Here is a 25,230-nt window from a genome sequence, read left to right as displayed (position 1 = left end):
GACATGCCCTTGTTGTCCACACTTGTAGCATTTGTTATCCTTACGATAACACTCTAGCTCTATTGCAGAGAGTTTATTCTTACCTTTATAGACTCCTTTCTCCTTAACTTTGTTATCGGTGTTGCTAGAGTTGCCTTTGGAGGAAGTTTGAGCATTAGTCCTCCCTCTAGGCTCATTTTGATCCTTCACTTCCATGGGTTTAGAGTTTTTCTTAACCCCTTGTTGGGAATCGATTTGAGAGGCGACCATAGTATGGTGTATGACCGCCGATATGATATTAGGCCTTTGTGAGTTAATATACTCGGCCTTCTCTTCAGAAATACCCGCACATAATTGTTGCTCTTGCTCCCCAAAGTCTATCTTTTTGTAGATAGTGGCTTTGAGAAATAAATCCCAAAACTTATCTACATACTTTTGGATAGACTCTTAGGGAGAGAGTTTCAAGTTTTGCCATTCTGTGAGGACATTTTCTTGAGCGTTGCTTGCCAGAAACTGTTTTATGATGGAGGCTCTTAAAGCCTTCCATGTATTTGGAGCTTTTCTTTGGGCTTGTAGGCTATCCCACCATTGTCGAGCGGAACTTTGGTAATGCATAGATACTTGACGTAGTTTAGAGGACTCTATGAAGCCCTCATCACCAAAGGCCGCATCAAGCTGATGGATGAAGGCCAAGACCTTGTCCATAGCACCAAAGGTGCCAGCATAGGCAAGGAAAGTGGTGTTCTTCCCTCCCTCTTTGAACTTCTTTAGCTTCTTGGACCTTCTCCATACCGGATAGAACTTGCGATGGCCTTTCCTCTTGGGCTCTTTGAGAGAAGAGCCGCTACCTTCATTGGAATATGAGGAAGTTGATGAAGATGGAGAAGAGGGTGACCTCTTTCTCTCCTTGTCCTTTATTTGGTACCTCTCTTCCCTTTTGTGATAACGAGGAGGAGGACTTTGCAGTGATCTTTCCCTCTTGGGGGAAGTTGGAGATTGTTGAGGCTGCCGTCTTCTTGGAGCCATATCTTTGGAAGTATTGGAAGACTCACTTCCTTCTCCTCCATATGGAGGGCATAGAGGTATTCAACCTACTCTCCGAGGAGTAGAGACGTATTTCTATTGGCCTACCATGAAAGTGGACATACAAGAGTATGTTTCAAAATGTGTAGTATGCCAAAAGACCAAGTATGATAGAGGGAAGCAACCTGGATTACTCCAGCCATTGCCTATTCCAAATTCACCATGGGAGAGTATATCCATGGATTTCATCTTTGGATTACCCAAGTCTATCCATGTGAATACAGGAATATGGACAATAGTCGACAGGTTTAGCAAGCAAGCACATTTTATTCCTGTCAAAACGACTATTAAGGCACATCAAATGGCAACTCTCTTCATATCTTAGATTTTCAAGCACCATGGATTACCCACATCCATCGTGTCAGATAGAGATCCTAGAATGACCAGTAATTTCTAGAAAGGTCTCTTTGAAAATCTAGGAACAAGATTGAATTTCTCTTCGGCCTATCACCCACAAACGGATGGCCAAAGTGAGATAGCCAATTTTACGATACTCGATCTACTCAGGACTTATGTTACCGAAGTAGATCAACGCTCACAATGGGAAAAGTATTTACCTCTAGTAGAGTATGCCTACAATAATACTGTACATACTTCTACGGGGAAAGCACCTTTTGAGATCATAGAGGGAAGACCTAAAAGTCCCTTGCTACTCAAAGTACATGGGAAGATCTTCGCCGCCGATGAGTATAGCCGTGACCTACAAGAATCTTTTCAAAAGATTAGGGAGGCTATAGCCATCTCTCAACAAAGGCAAAAAGCTACTGCTGATAAGCACAGAAGAGCCTTAATGTTCAAAGAAAATGATTGGGTCTTACTCAAGTTTCCTAAGGCTCGATTAAGGCAAACGACGGACAAAAATCCTACGGGCCATCAAAAGTATTATACTAAACTAGCAAAAAGATACTATGGTCCTTTCCAAATCTTGAAGCCCATCAATGAGACGGCTTATCAACTCAAGTTGCCCAACCATTGGCTTATACACAATGCCTTTCATGTAAGCCTACTTAAGCCCTACAAAGGAGAGCCACCAACTGAACCAATTATTGAAGACCCTCCCGAAGTTGAAGACCAAGAAGAGGTGCTACAACCCGAAGCTGTCCTTCGGCATGAAGACAAGGTACTACGACATGGTAAGATAATCCGACGGTATCTTATTAAGTTCAAAAATTATCCTTTTGAAGATGCTAAATGGATGCAAGGAGTACAACTTAAGGATAGTATGAACCTTGTCAATGCTTACAATGCTACATTGGAGTAAGCAAATGTACAACTCTCTTTTAAATGACTCATGTTTTTGTCTTATAAGACTAATCCTCTTTTTAATTGTGCACAAATTTAACTAGTATGCATGCTTAGAATCATGTTTGTGATGACGACGTCTCTCAAACACCAAGTAGAATTTGTCACTCTACTTTGGGAGAATGAAATGGACTAAAGAGCAGACATGCTTGCGGCAACTATGTCTCCCAAGCACCAAATGGATTAGTCATTCATCTTGGAAAGATGTCGTAGGGTAAAAAAGGGATCCTCTACCCGCTAAGTACGATTGACTAATGACTAAGGCTTTATCTCTTCTACCTCATAGTCGAGGACAACTATGATTTCAAGAGAGAGGTAATGTCATAAAATCTAATATCTAACCAACCCAAATGATTTTCTCATATTAAATTGATCATTTAATGTGGGAGAATAAATGGGAACAAGTGTTAAGATATAGATATGTGCTTATAGATCTATCTCAACACGGGGCCAATAGTAAAGGGGCCCAAATGGGAGATGGTCTATCAAGAGCAAGGCTAACCAATGGAGCATAAGACCTTAGGGTTAGCTTCATTGAAGACCTCCAATAATGTGTGTAAAAGTCCTTTGACCTTAGGTAAGCTAGGGCTGAGCTTGAGGTGGGAACCCGGCCTAAGCTCGAGGTGATTGTCGTGCTTGAGGTGCTTGTCCTTCTTGAGGTGCTTGTCATGCTTGAGGTGCTTGATTAAGATGCTTGAGGTGCTTGACTGGCTCCATGCTTGAGGTGCTTGACTTGGTGCATGATTAAGGTGCTTGAGGTGCCTTGAGATGCTTGCCTGAGATGCTTGTGGGAACACCCCCTAGTTCAAGTGCTTTGTCATGCTTGATGACTAAGGGGCTTGCTCATCCAAAGTCAAAAAGATCCCTACAAGGAGGGGGGCGAGCCTACAAGGGGGGGAATGAGAGAGAACACACACACAAGGGAAGCCCCAGCTTGAAGAGGCAGCAAGGACACTTGTCAAGTTCCTCCTCATGTTGCTCTCATGGTGTGCCTGAAGCCTATTGGTTGGCCACCCAAGGGGTCGAATGATAATTTAGAATATTTAATTAATTGATTTTGCATTTATCAAGTCCTCTCTCTCAAAGGGGAAAGGGGGACACTTGTCCCAAGGCTACCCCTGTTGCTTGTAATGGCTCCTGCTTGTGATTGGCTAGGCCTGGAGGGGTCCAATGAGCTTCAAGCATGAGCTACAAGGGGGGGTCGACCCAAGCAAACTAGGGGGTTGCTTAGGGGGTATACTCACCCACACACACTCACAAACACTCTCATGGTGTGCTATGCAAAGTGCAAGAGCTCCATCTCCTTCTCGAAGCTCCTTGAGAAGTTGAGAGCCTACACCAACTCTCTTGGCTATGGAATGCAAATCCAACCAAGAGCTATGCTTCAATGCTTAAGCTTGCCATCTTCTTCTTCTTTATTACTATGCTATTATGTGTTGGGGTATAAAGCCCAATGTGGTCGCCCAGGTAAGTGGGCGGGCCGCCAGGTATGTACACATATTCTTTTGTAAAAACCTAATAAGAACTCACTATGCTCTACACATTACAGTAGAGCGAGTTCACCATATCGTCGTGCTCTTCTTCTCACACTCTCTCTCGCGTCGCACTTCCGCTCGTACTCCTTCAATTGGTATCAGAGCTCAGATCGAGGCTCGGGGCAGCACTACAGGAGGCTAGAGTCACCAGCTCAGACTGGAGTGAAATTCGACAAGCGAAGACACGGCCCCAAATCTCGTGGGATCGCCTGATGGGCTCAGTGTGCTCAGAATTTCATTCTGAGGTCATCTCGGTCACCGTTCGGCTTCGACAAAGGTCTACGCAGGTCATTTTCGACTACGTGGTCTCGGCGGGTGCAGATCCGACTCTGCAAATTTGGGGTTTTCGGCCTACGACTGCAGGTCCTGAGGATATCGACACTCCCAGAGTGTTGATTTGTGGTTGTCTACACATCGAAGGACGGCTCATAGTTCTTGGAGGCGTGTCACATACGACACGGGCGCATCTACACACAGACTGTAGTCGACATCCACTAGTTCATTAGGTAGCTTGTGTTTGCTGCTTGATATTCCAGATTTCATCCTGACATTGCAGGTACTTCCACATGGGATGTATTGTCAGAGATGATGTATGTCTGTTGAGGGTTTGCTGGCTGTGAGTCACGCAGCAAACAACCGCCGCAGCGGTTACAACATACAGTGGGAAATTTGTGGATGTATGACTTTGTGGGAAGTCTACGTAGTGTCAGATTTACTGCAGCCTTTGTTGAGGGTCGAGTGAGGTTTTATTGAGCTGGGGGATTCTCAAATGTTAAGATCCTTTCGGTGATACAGGTCTTGGAGCGATCCCTCGAGCACCCTTAGATAGGCAGCTAGGATGTATTGACTGTGAGTTAGACAGTTGGGATTGCATCTTTGCTTTACTGCCGTTGAGGCATTGTCACAGTCTATGCTTACAGGACAGTGACAGGACAGTGAGAGACAGTACAGGTGCAGGACAGGTTTACCCGCAGCTTACAGTGTCAGAGAGACAATGTTTTTTGAGCTATTTTTGGTATGTTTTTTGAGTACACCAGAGCCATTTTACAAAGGAGACTCTGCCAAAATTTATGCAGAATCTGAAGCTTTCTTGGTTCATTTGACAGGTTGATATTGGTTCAGAGGTCAGTTTACAGGGGAAACTCTGCCGAATTTTTCCCAGAAAAGTAAACTACTGTGAAGCGTAGCTATGGCTGGATCACAGGACATTGCTCTTTACAATATCAAGAAGCTGGATGGAACCAATTTCCCATTGTGGAAGAAGCAGATTTGGCACGTGTTGGTACAAAAGAAGCAGATAAAACCTATAAAGCTCAAGGGGATAAAACCACAAGATATGGACGAAGATGAATGGAGCGAAATGGATGAATTGGCACTTTCTACCATTATGCTGACTTTGGCAGAAAGCGTTTACTTCAATGTAGCAGACGAGATGTCGGCTTATCAAGCATGGTTAAAGCTGAGTGATCTTTATGAGAAGCAGAGTGCAGCTTCATAGGTATACTGGCTTAAGAAGCTTGTTGACTTGAAGATGAAATAAGGGACACCTATGTCCAATCATCTGAATGAATTTAACACAATCTATAGTCAGTTGTCAGCTCAAGGTGTCAAGTTTGATGAACCTGTTAGAGCTATGTTCCTGTTGATCACATTCCCGGAAAGTTGGGACACTTTTCGCACAGCTTTGAGTAATTCTGCACCTCCAGATGGTTTGAACATAGCAGGTGTAGAAGGAAGTCTGCTTACTGAAGAAACCAATAGAAAGACAATGGACAAAGGCAAAGGAACAGCCTTAGTTGTCAGGGGAAGGACCAAAGAAAAGTACAAAGGTGGAAAGAGGAATGAGTCTCATAGCAAGTCTCGCAGTGCTAAAGGCAAGAGTGACATAGAATGCTACCATTGTGGCAAGAAGGGTCACATGAAAAGAGACTGGAAAGCAGAAAAAGGCAAAGAGAAAGCTGAAGACCATGGTGAGAAGAACAAGTCCTCAGTGAAGATTCAAGAAATAAATGTGACAAACACTGTTGCAGAGGATGACAGTCTAATGTCAGGAGACATCTACTTCTTGAAGAATACAATGGACTCAGCTCTTCTTACAGCATCTGATGGAAATGCACTGAGTGACTGGATTATAGACTCAAGGGCATCACTTCAGGTGTCTCCAAACAAGGAGTGGTTTACCTCTTATGTGACCACTAAAGATCATGTTCGGCTAGGCAATGGGCAGACATGTGAGATCTTAGGTGTTGGAGATGTTCAATTGAAGTTTCAGAATGGCTCTTCTTTCACGTTGAAGAATGTGAGACATGTTCCCGCAATTACAAAGAGCTTGATCAGCACAGGTTTACTTGATGATGCTGGCTACGTCACCACTTTTGGACAGAACATGTGGAAGATATCCAAGGGTTCTATGACAGTAGCACATGGAGTAAAGTCTGGAGGACTTTACATGATTTATGTATCAAATGTCTCTAAAAATGTAATCAATGTAACCGAGCAGCCGAACGTTTCTTTGTGGCATAGCCGGTTAGGACATATGTCCAAGAAGGGAATGGAAATCTTGTCTCGTTCTGGTTATTTGCCTGGCTTTTCATTTAATGATTTTGAATTCTGTGAACATTGTCTATATGGTAAGCAAACACAGCAGCCACATAAGCATAGAAGCAGTAGAAGAGATACACAGTTGGCACTTGTTCATAGTGATTTGTGTGGACCTATGCCTAACCTATCTCTAGGGGGAGCTTCTTACTTTATGACATTTATAGATGATTACTCGAGGAAATTATGGGTTTACTTTCTCAAGCACAAGGATGAAGCGTTTAGTGTTTTCAAAACGTTTGTGACACTTGTGGAGAATCAGAGTGGCAAGAAGCTTAAATGCTTACGCACTGACAATGGTGGAGAGTATGTTTCAAAGGCCTTTCAGGACTTTTGTGAGTCAAAAGGTATAAAACGTGAACTTATTTCTCCTTACAATCCTCCTCAAAATGGTGTTGCTGAGAGGATGAATAGGACCATACAAGAGAAGGTCAGAAGTATGTTGTCTAATGCACAGCTGCCAAATGGGTTTTGGGCTGAAGCTGTATCAACAGCTATTCATCTTGTAAATAGATCTCCTAGCAAGGTTTTGCAGAAGGATTCAGTGCCAGAGATGGTATGGTCAGGCAAGGTGCCCTCATACAAGCATCTCAGAGTCTTTGGCTGTGAGGCATATACTCACGTTCCAAAGGAATTTAGGAACAAACTTGAGCCAAAGAGTAAAAAGTGCATCTTTCTAGGCTATGGTAATTCTCGTGAGATGGGGTACAGACTTTGGGATCTCTAATCCAGAAAGGTTGTCCGCAGCAATGATGTTCACTTTAATGAATCCAAATATCATTCTAAACCAGAGAGGGTTGAGGAGATTAGAAGAGTTGTCGTCTAAGAAGATGGACCTGCACGTGCAAGACAAAATGTCAGGGCTCAAGAGGAGCAAGGACAGGATAGATTGGAACCACAGGTTGTGTCTGAGCCTGAGCCACCTATTGTGCGTAGATCTGGACGTGTCACGCGACCTCCTGATAGGTTTGTTCCATCTATGAACTATGTCATGTTGACTGATTGCAATGAGCCTTCATGTTACAAGGAAGCAGTGCAAATGAAGGACTCCAGGAATTGGCAATTGGCCATGCAGTCAGAGATGATAGCTCTGCATAAAAACCAGACATGGAAGCTAGTTAAATTACCACGGGGAAAAAAGGATCTACCTTGTAAATAGGTTTACAGGTATAAGATCACCGCTCATGATAGTCAGCCAAAGTACAAAGCAAGGCTTGTTGCCAAGGGCTTGAAGCAAGAACAAGGCATTGACTTTGATGAAGTCTTCTCTCCGGTGGTCAAGATGACTACATTGAGATGCTTTCTTGCATTGGTTGCCATATTAGATTTGGTGTTGCACCAAATGGATGTCAAGACAGCGTTCTTGCATGTGATTTAGATGTGGAAATTTACATGCAGCAGCCAGAAGGGTTTGTTGAGAAAGGCAAGGAAGATTGGGTATGGCAGTTGTTAAAGAGTCTTTATGGCTTAAAACAATCACCGAGGGCATGGTACCATAAATTCCACAACTTTATGATTTCTCAAGGCTACAAACGTAGTGAGTTCGATCACTGTCTATATACAAAGAAGGCTAAGGATGGCAGTTGGTTGATCCTTATTTTGTATGTGGATGACATGTTGCTTGCTGGCAAGCACTTGGAAGAAATTTCAGCTTTGAAGTCAAAGATGGCAAAATCGTTTGACATGAAAGACATGGGTGAGGCAAGTCATATACTTGGTATGCGCATTGAGAGAGACAGATCAAGGAAGTTGATTTGGTTATCTCAAACAGAGTATATTGACAAGGTTTTGCAACGTTTCAATATGGAGAAGGGAAAGGCATTGAGTGTTCCATTGCCACCATATGTGAAACTTAGCAAACAAGATTGTCCTGTGTCTGAGGAAGAACAAGCTGAAATGGATAAGATTCCATATGCGTCTGCAGTGGGTAGTTTGATGTATGCAATGATTGCTACTCGCCGAGACATTGCATTTGCAGTGGGAGTAGTAAGTTGATACATGTCAAACCCAGGCAAGAAACATTGGGAGGCAGTGAAAGGAATATTGAGATACCTGAAAGCTACAACGAGTATGCGTATATGCTATGGGAGTCAGGAGCTAAGTGTAAAGGTTTTTACAGACAGAGATTATGCAGGTGACTTAGACAACCGAAGGTCTACGTCGGGGTATGTCTTTACATTGGCTGGTGGAGCAGTATCATGGCGTTCTAGATTACAAGATTGCGTTACTCAGTCTACTACAGAGGCTGAATATGTTGCAGCATCAGAGGCATGCAAAGAATCAATTTGGCTTAATCGACTAGTAACAGATTTGGGAATCAAAGAAGAGATGCCTGTGTTATATTGTGATAGTCAAAGTGCTATACAATTGGCTCGCAATCCAGTTTATCACTCAAAGACAAAGTATCATTTCATCAGGGAAATGCTCGAGGATAAGCAACTTCAGCTTGTCAAAGTTCACACCACAAAAAATCCTGCTGATCTACTTACAAAAGGACTTCCCTCAGAGAGCTTTGCGCATTTTCGCAAGCAGTTAGGTGTAGGGTAGTACATCACTTCTCTACATCTCTTGTATATTAGCTTGTATAGTAGCTTCTCTCACACTTAAAGCACCACATTGGACTTTAAGTGGGAGGTTGTTGGGGTATAAAGCCCAATGTGGTCGCCCAGGTAAGTAGGCGGGCCGCCAGGTATGTACACATATTCTTTTGTAAAAACCTAATAAGAACTCACTATGCTCTACACATTACAGTACAGCAAGTTCACCATATCGTCATGCTCTTCTTCTCGCACTCTCTCTCGCGTCGCACTTCTGCTCGTACTCCTTCATTATGTATGCTAACAACAAGAGTATGATAAGTGAGGAACTAATTCTTTCTCCTATGAATTGTTTCTTCTTCCTCTTCCCTACCCTCATTCCCTGCTAGCTCTCTCCACCTTCGAAGGTGTTTGAGGTCTTGGGATTGAGGCTTGGGATAGTTAATGCTTTCTACAAGTGCATGTTATGCTTATTGCAAGAAGGCTAATGGTTTATTGCAAGTAGATTAATTACTTAATGCAAGTAGATTAATTGTTGCTTTAAGCACAAGTTGATGCATAAAAGTATACATCTTCATGCACTCAAATGATTTAGGGAACACAAAGATTAATGATGTTCACAAGTTCTTGATTGTTTGCAAGCTAAGATTGATTGTTGAAATTATGCAAAAGCTTGGTGTGTGAACCTTCCATCTCCATATTGCCAAGGAGGTCTCAAGGAACACAAAGATTGTATTGTACCAAGTCTCTCTTAATGAGAGAATCTATAATACAAATGCCTTTTGGAGGGGGGACCGGCTCCACATAAATCCGGTCCTCAACTGTTGTCATATTCTCTACACTCTCTCTCTTGTAAAAGTATTGTTCATGCCTAATTAATTAAGTGTTATGATAAAGTTGCTACTACCAATTAAGTTCACCCTCTATGCTCTCAAAATTGCTCACTCTAATTCTCTTAATTCCGCTATTCTCTAAGTTCATAGGCCATTCCCATTACATTGGTATCCATTGCTTTCTTTCTCTTTGGATTCCTCCTCTCGAATGGGAGAGAGTCTTCTTTTGGGGGTCTCTTTTAGAGGCCTCCTAAGCTCTCTTTCTTCTGGGAGAGGAAGGGAAATTCCATAAGCACGAAGTTGTTGAGTAACTTCGGCTTGCAAAACAGGGTTGCCCATAGCTTGCTGCAACCTAGTGACGAGATAATTCACAAACATGGGAGCATCATCATTAGCACCTTCATGTGCAAAATCAAAGCTATCAATGTTCATTCTACTCTCTTGATTATTGTCAGCCATGTTAACAAAATTTATGTTTATACTTAGTGTATGCTTTGGCAATACAAAACCTTAGTTGCCACTCCTCTTAGCCTTTGAAAATCGGCTCTTAAGTATCTACACCGACAGCTCAAAGTGGTTAATTATAGAGAGTAGAGGAGTAGGTCTAACATAGCAAAGTTGCCAAGGGCTAGCTCCTTTCGGACTTCTTATGGCTCAATAATGGTAAAGCCGTAGGCAAGTCTAAAATGACTCCATTATTAAGTCCAAAGCTCCCGAGGTGTGCACCATCCCCCACATAGTGGGCTTAACAAAACCGATATTAGATCCCAGTTCCACTTACTCTATTATAATTAACAACATCAACCATTTATAGGCTACTTAAGGACCTCTCTTCTTAAGCAAGAAAAGAGAAACCAAATGCTCTGTTACCAATGTAATGGAATTTGCCTATTCAATTTGAGAGTAGCGGAATTTAATGAGAATACTTTCAAGAAATGATTTTGTGAGCATAGCGGGTAGACATAATTGAAGATAGCAACATAATCATAGAAATTAGTTAACTTGCCATAGACAATACTTTTGCAAGAGAGAGAATTTAGAGAACATAACAGTAGTTGAGGACCGGATTTATGTGGAGCCGGTCCCCCCTCCAATAGGCATTTGTATTATGATTTCTCCCATAAAGAGAGACTTGTTACAATACATTCTTTGTGTTCCTTGTGACCTAGGTGAAGCAATGAAGATGGAAAGCTTCATGCATCACCATCATAGCATAACCTAAACTTGAAGAAAGCTTTAACTATACCAAGCCTCAGTCCCAAGACCTCAAACACCTTCGAAGGTGGAGAGAGCTAGCAGGGAATGAGGGTAGGGAAAAGGAAGAAGAAACATTTCATACGAGAAAGAGCTAGTTCCTCACTTATCATAACTCTTGAGCTAGCATACATAATAGCATAGTAATGAAGAAGAAGGAGATGACAAGCTGAAGCATTGAAGCATGGCTCTTGGTTGGATTTGCACTCCATAGCCAAGAGTGTTGGTGTAGGCTCTCAACCTCTACTTGCTTGGAGAGGGAGCTCTTGCACTTTGCATAGCACACAATGAAAGTGTTTGTCAGTGTGTGTGGGTGAGTATACCCGCTAAGCACCCCCCTAGCTTGCTTGGGTCGACCCCCCCTTGTAGCTCATGCTTGAAGCTCATTGGACCCCTCCAGGCCTAGCCAATCACAAGCAGGAGCCATTACAAGCAACAGGGGTAGCGTTGGGACAAGTGTCCCCCTTTCCCCTTTGAGAGAGAGGACTTGATAAATGAAAAATCAATTAATTAAATATCCTAAATTATCATTGCACCCCTTGGGTGGCCAACCAATAGGCTTCAGGCACACCATGAGGGCAACATGAGGAGGAACTTGACAAGTGTCCTTGCTGCCTCTTCAAGCTGGGGCTTCCCTTGTGTGTGTGTGTGTGTGTGTGTGTTCTCTCTCATCCCCCCCCGTTGTAGGCTCGCCCCCCTCCTTGTAGGGATCTTTTTGACTTTAGGAGCTCAAGCACCTTAGTCATCAAGCATGACAAAGCACTTGGACTAGGGGGTATGCCCACAAGCATCTCAGGCAAGCATCTCAGGCAAGCATATCAAGGCACCTCAAGCACCTTAATCAAGCGGCAAGTCAAGCACCTCAAGCACCTTAATCAAGCACCTCAAGCAGGACAAACACCTCAAGCACGACAAGCACCTCAAGGAGGTCAAGCACCTCGAGCTTGGGCCGGGTTCCCACCTCAAGCTCAGCCCTAGCTTACCTAAGGTCAAAGGACTTTTTCACACATTATTGGAGGTCTTCAATGAAGCTAACCCTAAGGTCTTATGCTCCATTGGTTAGCCTTGCTCTTGATAGACCATCTCCCATTTGGGCCCCTTTACTATTGGCCCCGTGTTGAGATAGATCTATAAGCACATATCTATATCTTAACACTTGTTCCCGTTTATTCGCCCACATTAAGTGATCAATTTAATATGAGAAAATCATTTGGGTTGGTTAGATATGAGATTTTATGACATTACCTCTCTCTTGAAGTACTTATCTTAACAACATTATGTCTCTAATAACGTGAACATTCTTCTAAGGAGAAACTACCTTTCGAGGCTAAAGACGGAAGATCCAAAAGTTCCTTGTAGCTTAAGATACCTAGGAAGATCTTCATTGCAAAGGAGTATAGCCGAGATCAAAACGAATCTTTTTACAAGATTAAACAGGCTATATCCATTTGTTAGCTAGGCAAAAGAGGCTCCTGCCGTTACGCACAAAAGAGCCTTATCCTTTAAAAAACAAAAAAGTTGGGTCTTACTAAACATTCCCAAGGCTCATCTAAGGCAAATTACACACAAATGAAGACCCGCCACAGATCGAGGATGAAGCAGAGGAGCTCAAACCCAAGTTCATCCTTCAACAAGAAGACAAGGTATTAAGAAATGGACTCTCTTTTTATGTTTTGTGCACAAATTTAACTAGTATGCATGCTTAGAATCATGTTTGTGATGACGACGTCTCTCAAACACCAAGTAGAATTTGTCACTCTACTTTGGGAGAATTAAATGGACTAAAGAGCAGACATGCTTGCAGCAGCTATGTCTCCCAAGCCCCAAATGGATTAGTCATCCATCTTGGAAAGATGTCGTAGGGTTAAAAAGGGATCCTCTACCCGCTACGTACGATTGACTAATGACTAAGCCTTTATCTCTTCTACCTCATAGTCGAGGACGACTATGATTTCAAGAGAGAGGTAATGTCATAAAATCTAATATCTAACTAACCCAAATGATTTTCTCATATTAAATTGATCACTTAATTTGGGAGAATACACGGGAAGAAGGGTTAAGATATAGATATGTGCTTATAGATCTATCTCAACACGGGGCCAATAGTAAAGGGGCCCAAATGGGAGATGGTCTATCAAGAGCAAGGCTAACCAATGGAGCATAAGACCTTAGGGTTAGCTTCATTGAAGACCTCCAATAATGTGTGTAAAAGTCCTTTGACCTTAGGTAAGCTAGGGCTGAGCTTGAGGTGGGAACCCGGCCCAAGCTCAAGGTGCTTGAGGTGCTTGTCTTGCTTGAGGTGTTTGTCCTGATTGAGGTGCTTGAATTGCCGCTTGATTAAGGTGCTTGAGGTGCCTTGACATGCTTGACTGAGATGCTTGTGGGAATACCTCCTAGTCCAAGTGCTTTGTCATGCTTGATGACTAAGGTGCTTGACCTCCTAAAGTCAAAAGCATCCCTACAAGAGGTGGGGCGAGCCCTTTTCCTAGGGATTAGAGAGAGAACACACACTCACACTCACAAGGGAAGCCCCAGCTTGAAGAGGCAGCAAGGACACATGTCAGGTCCCTACCCATGTTACCTTCATGTGTTGCTTGACGCCTATTGGCTAGGCTTCAAAGGGGTCCAATGATAAATTACTTGAATTATCTAATTGTTTTTGCATTTATCAAGTCCTCTCTCTCAAGGGGAAAGGGGGACACTTGTCCCAAGGCTATCCCTATTGCTTGTAATGGCTTCTGCTTGTGATTGGCTAGGCCTGGAGGGGTCCAATGAGCTTCAAGCATGAGCTTCAAGGGGGGGTCGACCCAAGCAAGCTAGGGGGGTGCTTAGGGGGTATACTCACCCACACACACTCACAAGCACTCTCATTGTGTACTATGCAAAGTGCAAGAGCTCCCTCTCCTTCTCCAAGCAAGTAGAGGTTGAGAGCCTACACCAACACTCTTCGCTATGGAGTGCAAATCCATCCAAGATCCATGATTCAATGCTTGAGCTTGCCATCTATTTCTTCTACATTACTATGCTATTATGTATGCTAGCAACAAGAGTATGATAAGTGAGGAACTAATTCTTTCTCCTACTAAATGTTTCCTCTTCCTCTTCCGTACCCTCATTCCCTGCTATCTCTCTCCACCTTCGAAGGTGTTTGAGGTCTTGGGACTGAGGCTTGGGATAGTTAATGCTTTCTACAAGTGCATGTTATGCTTATTGCAAGAAGGCTAATGGTTTATTGCAAGTAGATTAATTACTTAATGCAAGTAGATTAATTGTATTGCAAGGTAGATTAATTATTGCTTTAAGCACAAGTTGATGCATAAAAGTATACATCTTCATGCACTCAAATGATTTAGGGAACACAAAGATTAATGATGTTCACAAGTTCTTGATTGTTTTCAAGCTAAGATTGATTGTTGAAATTATGCAAAAGCTTGGTGTGTGAACCTTCCATCTCCATATTGCCAAGGAGGTCTCAAGAAACACAAAGATTGTATTGTACCAAGTCTCTCTTAATGAGAGAATCTATAATACAAATGCCTTTTGGAGGGGGGACCGGCTCCACATAAATCCGGTCCTCAACTGTTGTCATATTCTCTACACTCTCTCTCTTGTAAAAGTATTGTTCATGCCTAGTTAATTAAGTGTTATGATAGAGTTGAGAGCCCGTTTTCGTGGAGCCACATCTTCAGAAGAACTTAGACTGTCATTGCTTTCTTTCTCTTTGGATTCCTCCTCTCGAATGGGAGAGAGTCTTCTTTTGGGGATCTCTTCTGGAGGCCTCCTAAGCTCTCTTTCTTCTGGGAGAGGAAGGGAAATTCCATAAGCACGAAGTTGTTGAGTAACTTCGGCTTGCAAAACAGGGTTGCCCATAGCTTGCTGCAACCTAGTGACGAGATAATTCACAAACATGGGAGCATCATCATTAGCACCTTCATGTGCAAAATCAAAGCTATCAATGTTCATTCTACTCTCTTGATTATTGTCAGCCATGTTAACAAAATTTATGTTTATACTTAGTGTATGCTTTGGCAATACAAAACCTTAGTTGCCACTCCTCTTAGCCTTTGAAAATCGGCTCTTAAGTATCTACACCGACAGCTCAAAGTGGTTAATTATAGAGAGTAGAGGAGTAGGTCTAACATAGCAAAGTTGCCAAGGGCTAGCTCCTTTCGGACTTCTTATGGCTCAATAATGGTAAAGCCGTAGGCAAGTCTAAAATGACTCCATTATTAAGTCCAAAGCTCCCGAGGTGTGCACCATCCCCCACATAGTGGGCTTAACAAAACCGATATTAGATCCCAGTTCCACTTACTCTATTATAATTAACAACATCAACCATTTATAGGCTACTTAAGGACCTCTCTTCTTAAGCAAGAAAAGAGAAACCAAATCCCAGTTTCCTAAGGCTCGATTAAGGCAGACGGGCAAAAATCCTATGGGCCATCAAAAGTATTATGCGAAACTAGCAAAAAGATACTATGGTCCTTTCCAAATCTTGAAGCCCATCAATGAGATGGATTATCAACTCAAGTTGCCCAACCATTGGCTTATACACAATGCCTTTCATGTAAGCCTACTTAAGCCCTACAAAGGAGAGCCACCAACTGAACCAATTATTGAAGACCCTCCCGAAGTTGAAGACCAAGAAGAGGTGCTACAACCCGAAGCTGTCCTTCGGCATGAAGACAAGGTACTACGACATGGTAAGATAATCCGAAGGTATCTTATTAAGTTCAAAAATTATCCTTTTGAAGATGCTAAATGGATGCTAGGAGTACAACTTAAGGATAGTATGAACCTTGTCAATGCTTACAATGCTACATTAGAGTAAGCAAATGTACAATTCTCTTTTAAATGACTCATGTTTTTGTCTTATAAGACTAATCCTCTTTTTAATTGTGCACAAAGTTAACTAGTATGCATGCTTAGAATCATGTTTGTGATGACGACGTCTCTCAAACACCAAGTAGAATTTATCACTCTACTTTGGGAGAATGAAATGGACTAAAGAGCAGACATGCTTGCGGCAACTATGTCTCCCAAGCACCAAATGGATTAGTCATCCATCTTGGAAAGATGTCGTAGGGTAAAAAAGGGATCCTCTACCCGCTAAGTACGATTGACTAATGACTAAGGCTTTATCTCTTCTACCTCATAGTCGAGGACAACTATGATTTCAAGAGAGAGTTAATGTCATAAAATCTAATATCTAACTAACCCAAATGATTTTCTCATATTAAATTGATCACTTAATGTGGGAGAATAAATGGGAACAAGTGTTAAGATATAGATATGTGCTTATAGATCTATCTCAACACGGGGCCAATAGTAAAGGGGCCCAAATGGGAGATGGTCTATCAAGAGCAAGGTTAAACAATGGAGCATAAGACCTTAGGGTTAGCTTCATTGAAGACCTCCAATAATGTGTGTAAAAGTCCTTTGACCTTAGGTAAGCTAGGGCTGAGCTTGAGGTGGGAACCCGGCCCAAGCTCGAGGTGCTTGTCGTGCTTGAGGTGCTTGTCCTTCTTGAGGTGTTTGTCATGCTTGAGGTGCTTGATTAAGATGATTGAGGTTCTTGACTGGCTCCATGCTTGAGGTGCTTGACTTGATACATGATTAAGGTGCTTGAGGTGCCTTGAGATGCTTGTGGGAACACCCCCTAGTTAAGGTGCTTTGTCATGCTTGATGACTAAGGGGCTTGCTCATCCAAAGTCAAAAAGATCCCTACAAGGAGGGGGGCGAGCCTACAAGGGGGGGAATGAGAGAGAACACACACACACACACACACACACACACACACACACACACACACACACACACACACACACACACACACACACACACACACACGCACACACACACACACACACAAGGGAAGCCCCAACTTGAAGAGGCAGCAAGGACACTTGTCAAGTTCCTCCTCATGTTGCCCTCATGGTGTGCCTGAAGCCTATTGGTTGGCCACCCAAGGGGTCCAATGATAATTTAGGATATTTAATTAATTGATTTTGCATTTATCAAGTCCTCTCTCTCAAAGGGGAAAGGGGGACACTTGTCCCAAGGCTACCCCTGTTGCTTGTAATGGCTCCTGCCTGTGATTGGCTAGGCTTGGAGGGGTCCAATGAGCTTCAAGCATGAACTACAAGGGGGGGTCGACCCAAGCAAGCTAGGGGGGTGCTTAGGGGGTATACTCACCCACAGACACACTCACAAACACTCTCATTGTGTACTATGCAAAGTGCAAGAGCTCCCTCTCCTTCTCCAAGCAAGTAGAGGTTGAGAGCCTACACCAACACTCTTCGCTATGGAGTGCAAATCCATCCAAGATCCATGATTCAATGCTTGAGCTTGCCATCTATTTCTTCTACATTACTATGCTATTATGTATGCTAGCAACAAGAGTATGATAAGTGAGGAACTAATTCTTTCTCCTACTAAATGTTTCCTCTTCCTCTTCCCTACCCTCATTCCCTGCTATCTCTCTCCACCTTCGAAGGTGTTTGAGGTCTTGGGACTGAGCCTTGGTATAGTTAAAGCTTTCTTCAAGTGAAGGTTATGCTATGATGGTGATGCATGAAGCTTTCCATCTTCATTGCTTCACCTAGGTCACAAGGAACACAAAGAATGTATTGTAACAAGTCTCTTTTTATGGGAGAAATCATAATACAAATGCCTATTGGAGGGGGGACCGGCGCCACATAAATCCGGTCCTCAACTGTTGTCATGTTCTCTAAATTCTCTCTCTTGCAAAAGTATTGTCTATGCCAAGTTAACTTATTGCTATAATTATGTTGCTATCTTCAATTATGTCTACCCCCTATGCTCACAAAATCATTTCTTGAAAGTACTCTCATTAAATTCCGCTACTCTCAAATTGAAAAGGCAAATTCCATTACATTGGATGTAATGGGAATGGCCTATGAACTTAGAGAATAGCCGAATTTAGAGTGAGCAATTTTGAGAACATAGAGGGTGAACTTAATTGGTAGTAGCAACTCTATCATAACACTTAATTAACTAGGCATGAACAATACTTTTACAAGAGAGAGAGTGTACAGAATAGTATGACAACAGTTGAGGACCGGATTTATGTGGAGCCGGTCCCCCCTCCAAAAGGCATTTGTATTATAGATTCTCTCATTAAGAGAGACTTGGTACAATACAATCTTTGTGTTCCTTGAGACCTCCTTGGCAATATGGAGATGGAAGGTTCACACACCAAGCTTTTGCATAATTTCAACAATCAATCTTAGCTTGAAAACAATCAAGAACTTGTGAACATCATTAATCTTTGCGTTCCCTAAATCATTTGAGTGCATGAAGATGTATACTTTTATGCATCAACTTGTGCTTAAAGCAATAATTAATCTACCTTGCAATACAATTAATCTACTTGCATTAAGTAATTAATCTACTTGCAATAAACCATTAGCCTTCTTGCAATAAGCATAACATGCACTTGTAGAAAGCATTAACTATCCCAAGCCTCAGTCCCAAGACCTCAAACACCTTCAAAGGTGGAGAGAGCTAGCAGGGAATGAGGGTAGGGAAGAGGAAGAAGAAACATTTCGTAGGAGAAAGAATTAGTTCCTCACTTATCATACTCTTGTTGGTAGCATACATAATAGCATAGTAATGAAGAAGAAGGAGATGGCAAGCTTAAGCATTGAAGCATGGCTCTTGGTAGGATTTGCACTCCATAGCCAAGAGTGTTGGTGTAGGCTCTCAACCTCTACTTGCTTCGAGAAGGAGAGGGAGTTCTTGCACTTTGCATAGTACACAATGAGAGTGTTTGTGAGTGTGTGTGGGTGAGTATACCCCCTAAGCACCCCCCTAGCTTGCTTGGGTCGACCCCCCCTTGTAGCTCATGCTTGAAGCTCATTGGACCCCTCCAGGCCTAGCCAATCACAAGCAAGAGCCCTTACAAGCAACATGGGTAGCCTTGGGACAAGTGTCCCCCTTTCCCCTTTGAGAGAGAGGACTTGATAAATGCAAAAACAATTAGATAATTCAAGTAATTTATCATTGGACCCCTTTGAAGCCTAGCCAATAGGCTTCAAGCAACACATGACGCTAACATGGGTAGGGACCTGACATGTGTCCTTGCTGACTCTTCAAGCTGGGGCTTCCCTTGTGAGTGAGAGTGTGTGTTCTCTCTCTAGTCCCTGGGAAAAGGGCTCGCCCCCCCTCTTGTAGGGATGCTTTTGACTTTAGGAGGTCAAGCACCTTAGTCATCAAGCATGACAAAGCACTTGGACTAGGAGGTATTCCATAGATATAATTTGGCTTATAGAGGGATAAGCTAGCATACGTTTCATGTTTGCTTATTTGAGTAACGGCAATTTTGTTTTTTAATATTATGTTAGAAGTGGCCAATAATCCTACTACCATATGCCACTTGTTAGGGAAATGTAGGAAAATTAAGCCAAAGAATCACTTAAGGAGTTGCAAGCATCTCAGGCAAGCATGTCAAGGCACCTCAAGCACCTTAATCAAGCGGCAAGTCAAGCACCTCAAGCACCTTAATCAAGCACCTCAAGTAGGACAAACACCTCAAGCAAGACAAGCACCTCGAGCTTGTGCCGGGTTCCCACCTCAAGCTCAACCCTAGCTTTCCTAAGGTCAAAGGACTTTTACACACATTATTGGAGGTCTTCAATGAAGCTAACCCTAAGGTCTTATGCTCCATTGGTTAGCCTTGCTCTTTGATAGACCATCTCACATTTGGGCCCCTTAACCGTTGGCCTCGTGTTGAGATAGATCTATAAGCACATTTCTATATCTTAACCCTTGTTCCCATGTATTCTCCCACATTAAGTGATCAGTTTAATATGAGAAAATCATTTGGGTTGGATAGATATTATCTTTTATAACATTACCTCTCTCTTGAAATCATAGTCGTCCTCAACTATGAGGTAGAGATGGTAAAGTCTGACCCATTAGTCCATTGGTCTTAGCGGGTAGAGGATCCATTTTTACCCTATGACATCATTCCAGAGTGGATGACTAATCCACTTGGTGCTTGAGAGACATTGTCTTCCGCAAGCATGTTTGCTCTTTTTAGTCCATATCATACTTCCAAAGTAGAGTGATAAGGTCTACTTGGTGTTTGGGAGACGTAGTCACCACAAACATGATCCTAAGTATGCATACTTTAAAATTTGCGCACAAAACATAAAAAGAGAGTCCATTTCTTAATACCTTGTCTTCTTGTTGAAGGATGAACTTGGGTTGGAGCTCCTCTGCTTCATCCTCGATCTGTGGCGGGTCTTCATTTGTGTGTAATTTGCCTTAGATGAGCCTTGGGAAAGTTTAGTAAGACCCAACTTTTTTTTTTTGGTAATGTCGTAAAAATTAATATCTATCCAACCCAAATGATTTTCTCATATTAAACTGATCACTTAATGTGGGAGAATACACGAGAACAAGGGTTAAGATATAGACATGTGCTTATACATCTATCTCAACACGGGGCCAATGGTTAAGGAGCCCAAATGAGAGATGGTCTATCAAAGAGCAAGGCTAACCAATGGAGTATAAGACCTTAGGGTTAGCTTCATATAAGACCTCCAATAATGTGTGTAAAACCCCTTTGACCTTAGGCAAGCTAGGGCTGAGCTTGAGGTGGGAACCCGGCCTAAGCTTGAGGTGCTTGTCGTGCTTGAGGTGCTTGACATGCTTGAGGTGCTTGATTAAGATGCTTGAGGTGCTTGGCTGGCTCCATGCTTTAGGTGCTTGACTTGCTACATGATTAAGGTGCTTGAGGTGCCTTGAGATGCTTGCCTCAGATGCTTGTGGGAACACCCCCTAGTTAAGGTGCTTTGTCATACTTGATTTCTAAGGGGCTTGCTCATCCAAAGTCAAAAAGATCCTTACAAGGAGGGGGGTGAGCCTACAAGGGGGGGAATGAGAGAAAACACACACACACACACACACACACACACACACACACACACACACACACACACACACACACACACACACACACACAAGGGAAGCCCCAGCTTGAAGAGGCAGCAAGGACACTTGTCAAGTTCCTCCTCATGTTGCCCTCATGGTGTGCCTGAAGCCTATTGGTTGGCCACCCAAGGGGTCCAATGATAATTTAGAATATTTAATTAATTGATTTTGCATTTATCAAGTCCTCTCTCTCAAAGGGGAAAGGGGGACACTTGTCCCAAGGCTACCCCTGTTGCTTGTAATGGTTCCTGCTTGTGATTGGCTAGGCCTGGAGGGGTCCAATGAGCTTCAAGCATGAGCTACAAGGGGGGGTCGACCCAAGCAAGCTAGTGAAAAGGGGGGTTATACCCTAATTTCAACTTAAAACAAGAGCATTAACACTCAAAGAAACCCAAAAAGACAAGTCGGAGTCCAAGAAACGCAAAGAATAGGAAATTTTGGATTCAGATCTTGTTTTTACATTCAAACCTGACAAAAACACTTGAAACTCAATTATAAACATTGGAGAAGGCTTAAAACCAAGAATAGTCAAAATCTGGGACAAAAGACATCATACGCGTATAATGTCTTTTAGCACATCCACTGCTTATTTTTGATATCTGACCTGACAAGATTGTTACAAACACTGTAGAAAGCATAAATATCAAGTCTTGACCCAAATTGATGAAAAAGACATCATACGCGTATGATGTCTTTTACCTAATTTTGGACATATTTTGATACTTTGCCAACACAGATCCATTGTAATAGCTGTCTAGAGGTTATATTTCAAGTTTCATCCCATTTGGATCACAATTGACCCAAAACAAGTCAAAAGTGAAAAATTGCCAAGAAAAGCCTAAATTAGCCATAACTTGCTCAAACAGAGTTCAAACTAAATTTTGTGAGTGGACAGAGCATAAGGGGGCTACTGAGAGTGAGCATAACCAAAATAGTCCAAATCTGTGAAAAAAAGACATCATACGCGTATAATGTCTTTTTCAGCATAACTGCAACAAAATTCTCACTTGATGAAACAGAAGTTGTCCAACTGACAAGATTAAACAATTGACCAAGTATCAATCAGTTTGGATCAATTCTGACCACAAAAACTTGGGAAAACAAATTGCCGAGACGGAAAAGTTAAAGTCCTTTAGGGGAATTGATGAATTTGAGATCGGGCAGGAATCTCCAGAATAACCAACCAAAACAAGGGGAACAAGCAAGTGTCATATCAACCGAGGGAAAAGTAAACCAAAGTTGGGTGCAACCATTAGAGCCGATCTTTGAAGGAAGTGTTTCTAATACTTCTTCGGAGAGATCTTACGAGATTTTCACCAAACACTTGGAACACTTGAACCTGAACAATAGAGAAAATATGGCAGCAGGACCATCAAACCCTTCCGCCACAATGAAGCTATTGTTCATAAAATACCAGTACGACAATGAGCAAGGTGCCAAGATCTACAAAGATGGAATGGACCGCTATTGTGTAAAGATAGGAGATAGACCTAGTGAGTTCAAGGACTTAGTGCCTGTGAGCTATAGCAGAGATAGATATCTAGATGACGAGGGTACCATGTATTTGGTAGTCCTAAACCCTAACATTGTGGACAAGTGGGGATTGATGGGCACCAAAGCCAAAGTAGATGAAGAACTTGAGGAGAAAGCACCAATAATGAACTTCCCTGATGCGAGGTTAAGAAGAGAGAATGAAACTACAAGGATCAACAATGATAACATCTATGTGGGGCTATACAAATATAATAATGGGGAGCAAGATCTCTATTATAGATGTGAAGAACCCTACACTGGAGAGTTGACAGACCAAAAAAGACTTTATGTCTTTACCTACACAGGGGGATCGGAAGTGAAAATTGCCGCTTACGACAAGTATGGGAGGCAATACTCAACAATGGGCAAGAAAGAATTAGAAGGATATACATACTTTGGGGGACCACTACATCAGTATTATGTTACTTCTAGCTCACAAAGACCAGCACCAACAAATGGAGTGCAAAACCCAATGACAACAGGAGGACAAAGAATTCAGGCTGCTGACTCTTTCAGTCAACCTCAGTACTCGAAGCCCGGACCAATGGGATCATTACATTCCAGAGAGTCAATGGATACGAATCGAGTTAGTGCAGTTCCAATCCCCACATATACCACTCCAGGTCCAAGGTTCGAAGCGGAACCATCACATTTACCTCCTAGTAGTAGACTCAGGGTAGGGGAACGGACAAGGGTAACCCATGAAGTCCATGATGCTAGAGAAAGCTTTAGCCGGGACACAGGAGCAATGAGATCGGTAGCAGACCATAGACGTATGAGACCATCTCAAGTAGCCAAGTGTATGCCAAAGAAGTATGGTGGTTCAGGAGATCCGTATGCACATGTGTCACTCTTTAAGCAAGTCTTAAGAGCTGAGCAGATAACAGATTTCCATACACAATACGAGGGATTTGGTCTTACTCTAGAAGGTACGGCATTGACATGGTTTCAACCACTGAACAGAGGGGGATTCCATGACATTGACCATTTGCTAAGAGAGTTTGCTGAGGAATTCTCAAAACGAGGGATTAAGCACAATACGGTCTCACAAATATATGCTTTTAAACAGAGAGAACACGAAAAAGTGAAGGAAGCTTCACTTCGTTTCAAACAATACATTGAGAGATGTCCAGTACGTGAACGACCACAAGATGACAGACTATCTGTTCTCTTTATTGAAGGATTGAGAAATGACACTCTCAAGAAGGACTTGCACTTGAAAGCTTGTACAAGTTTCGAGCAAGTAACGAGAGAAGCATTGTACTTAGTGGATAACTGTACGGTTTATGGAGAGGTGTCAGCGGATACAGATTTTGCATCCAATAGCTCTTCCTCCGTAGCAAGCGAGACTACCACTAAAAAAATTGTTCAAACAACAACCATGCCAAATGTAGAGCAAATGATAGAAGATGCTCTAAAAAGGATGGCACCATACCAAAAACCATTGCCAAAACCACTGAAATGGTGTGCTATTGAACAAAAATGGACAAACCATCCAACAGAGGAGTGCTATTACAACAAAGGGTATGTAAGGGAGCGTCAGTATGCACCTCCTGCTCAATTAGCACCACCTCAGGTACATCCAGTACCTCGATACCCAACGGGAAATGTACCAAGACCTATGGGGATAGAAAGACCGCAACCGGTATTGGGACAACAACCACCTTTACCAGGAGCAAGACCAGTGGGCATTAGATATGCACTAACCTTAGAGAATCAGGAAGAACAAGCCTTAGTGCCTGTTCAAGCCCATTAGATATGCACTAACCTTAGAGAATCAGGAAGAACAAGCCTTAGTGCCTGTTCAAGCCTATTATGAAGAATCTGGTGCACACATGTCTCCAACTGTGTATTACCCACCAGAAGAACCCAAACAACCAGAACCATGGGGCATGATTGGGAATGTTGGAACACCAACAGTTACAAGTGCTTCTGATGAAGAGAGATACAATTTGGACGCAAGAAGATTGATGTTCATAACTCATGGAGGGTTAACAGGACAAAGACCATCCTATCCACAAAGGACGAATCAAGTGGGACCAAGACCAGGACTAGGACCCTGCTACAAGTGTGGAGGTGACCATCTGATGAATGTTTGTCCACATACGGAAATCATTAGAATTAACGCTTATTGCACTGAGTGTGGGGTTACTCACTTCATTGAGGATTGCTCAAAGAATCCAAACAAAGTGCAAAAGACGACATTGAATATGCTAGAAACTATTCCTACCAGCAATGGGTCCGAAAATGAAACTCTGATACCAACACAAGTTGTTACTAGAGCTCAAGCTAAGAAAACCACTAGAGAACCTGAAAATGGAAAGTTAGCGACTGAAGTGGTTAGTCAAGGACCGCGGAGTCAGAGAAACACATGGAAAGCTAGAAAAGCACGCATGAAGTTGAGAAAAGAACGTGAAGATGCTATTCTAGCTGAGGAACTAAAGCGAACTAAAGATAGATTAGAAAAACTTGAGAGTCAAAACGGGAAACGAGAGATGAGGCCGGAAAGAACGAAACAAAAGAGTATCAAAGAAACAACGAGCTTAAGCTCAGGGGGTTCAGTGCTAGTTGACAAAGTACACGAACCATTGGACGCACTGATGAGAGCTTACGAAG

Source organism: Adiantum capillus-veneris, chromosome 27, assembly GCF_014529385.1.
Source record: "Adiantum capillus-veneris isolate H3 chromosome 27, ASM1452938v2, whole genome shotgun sequence".
Lineage (NCBI taxonomy): Eukaryota > Viridiplantae > Streptophyta > Polypodiopsida > Polypodiales > Pteridaceae > Adiantum > Adiantum capillus-veneris.
The sequence above is the reverse complement of the archived record's forward strand: the minus strand, read 5'-3'. Positions refer to the sequence as shown.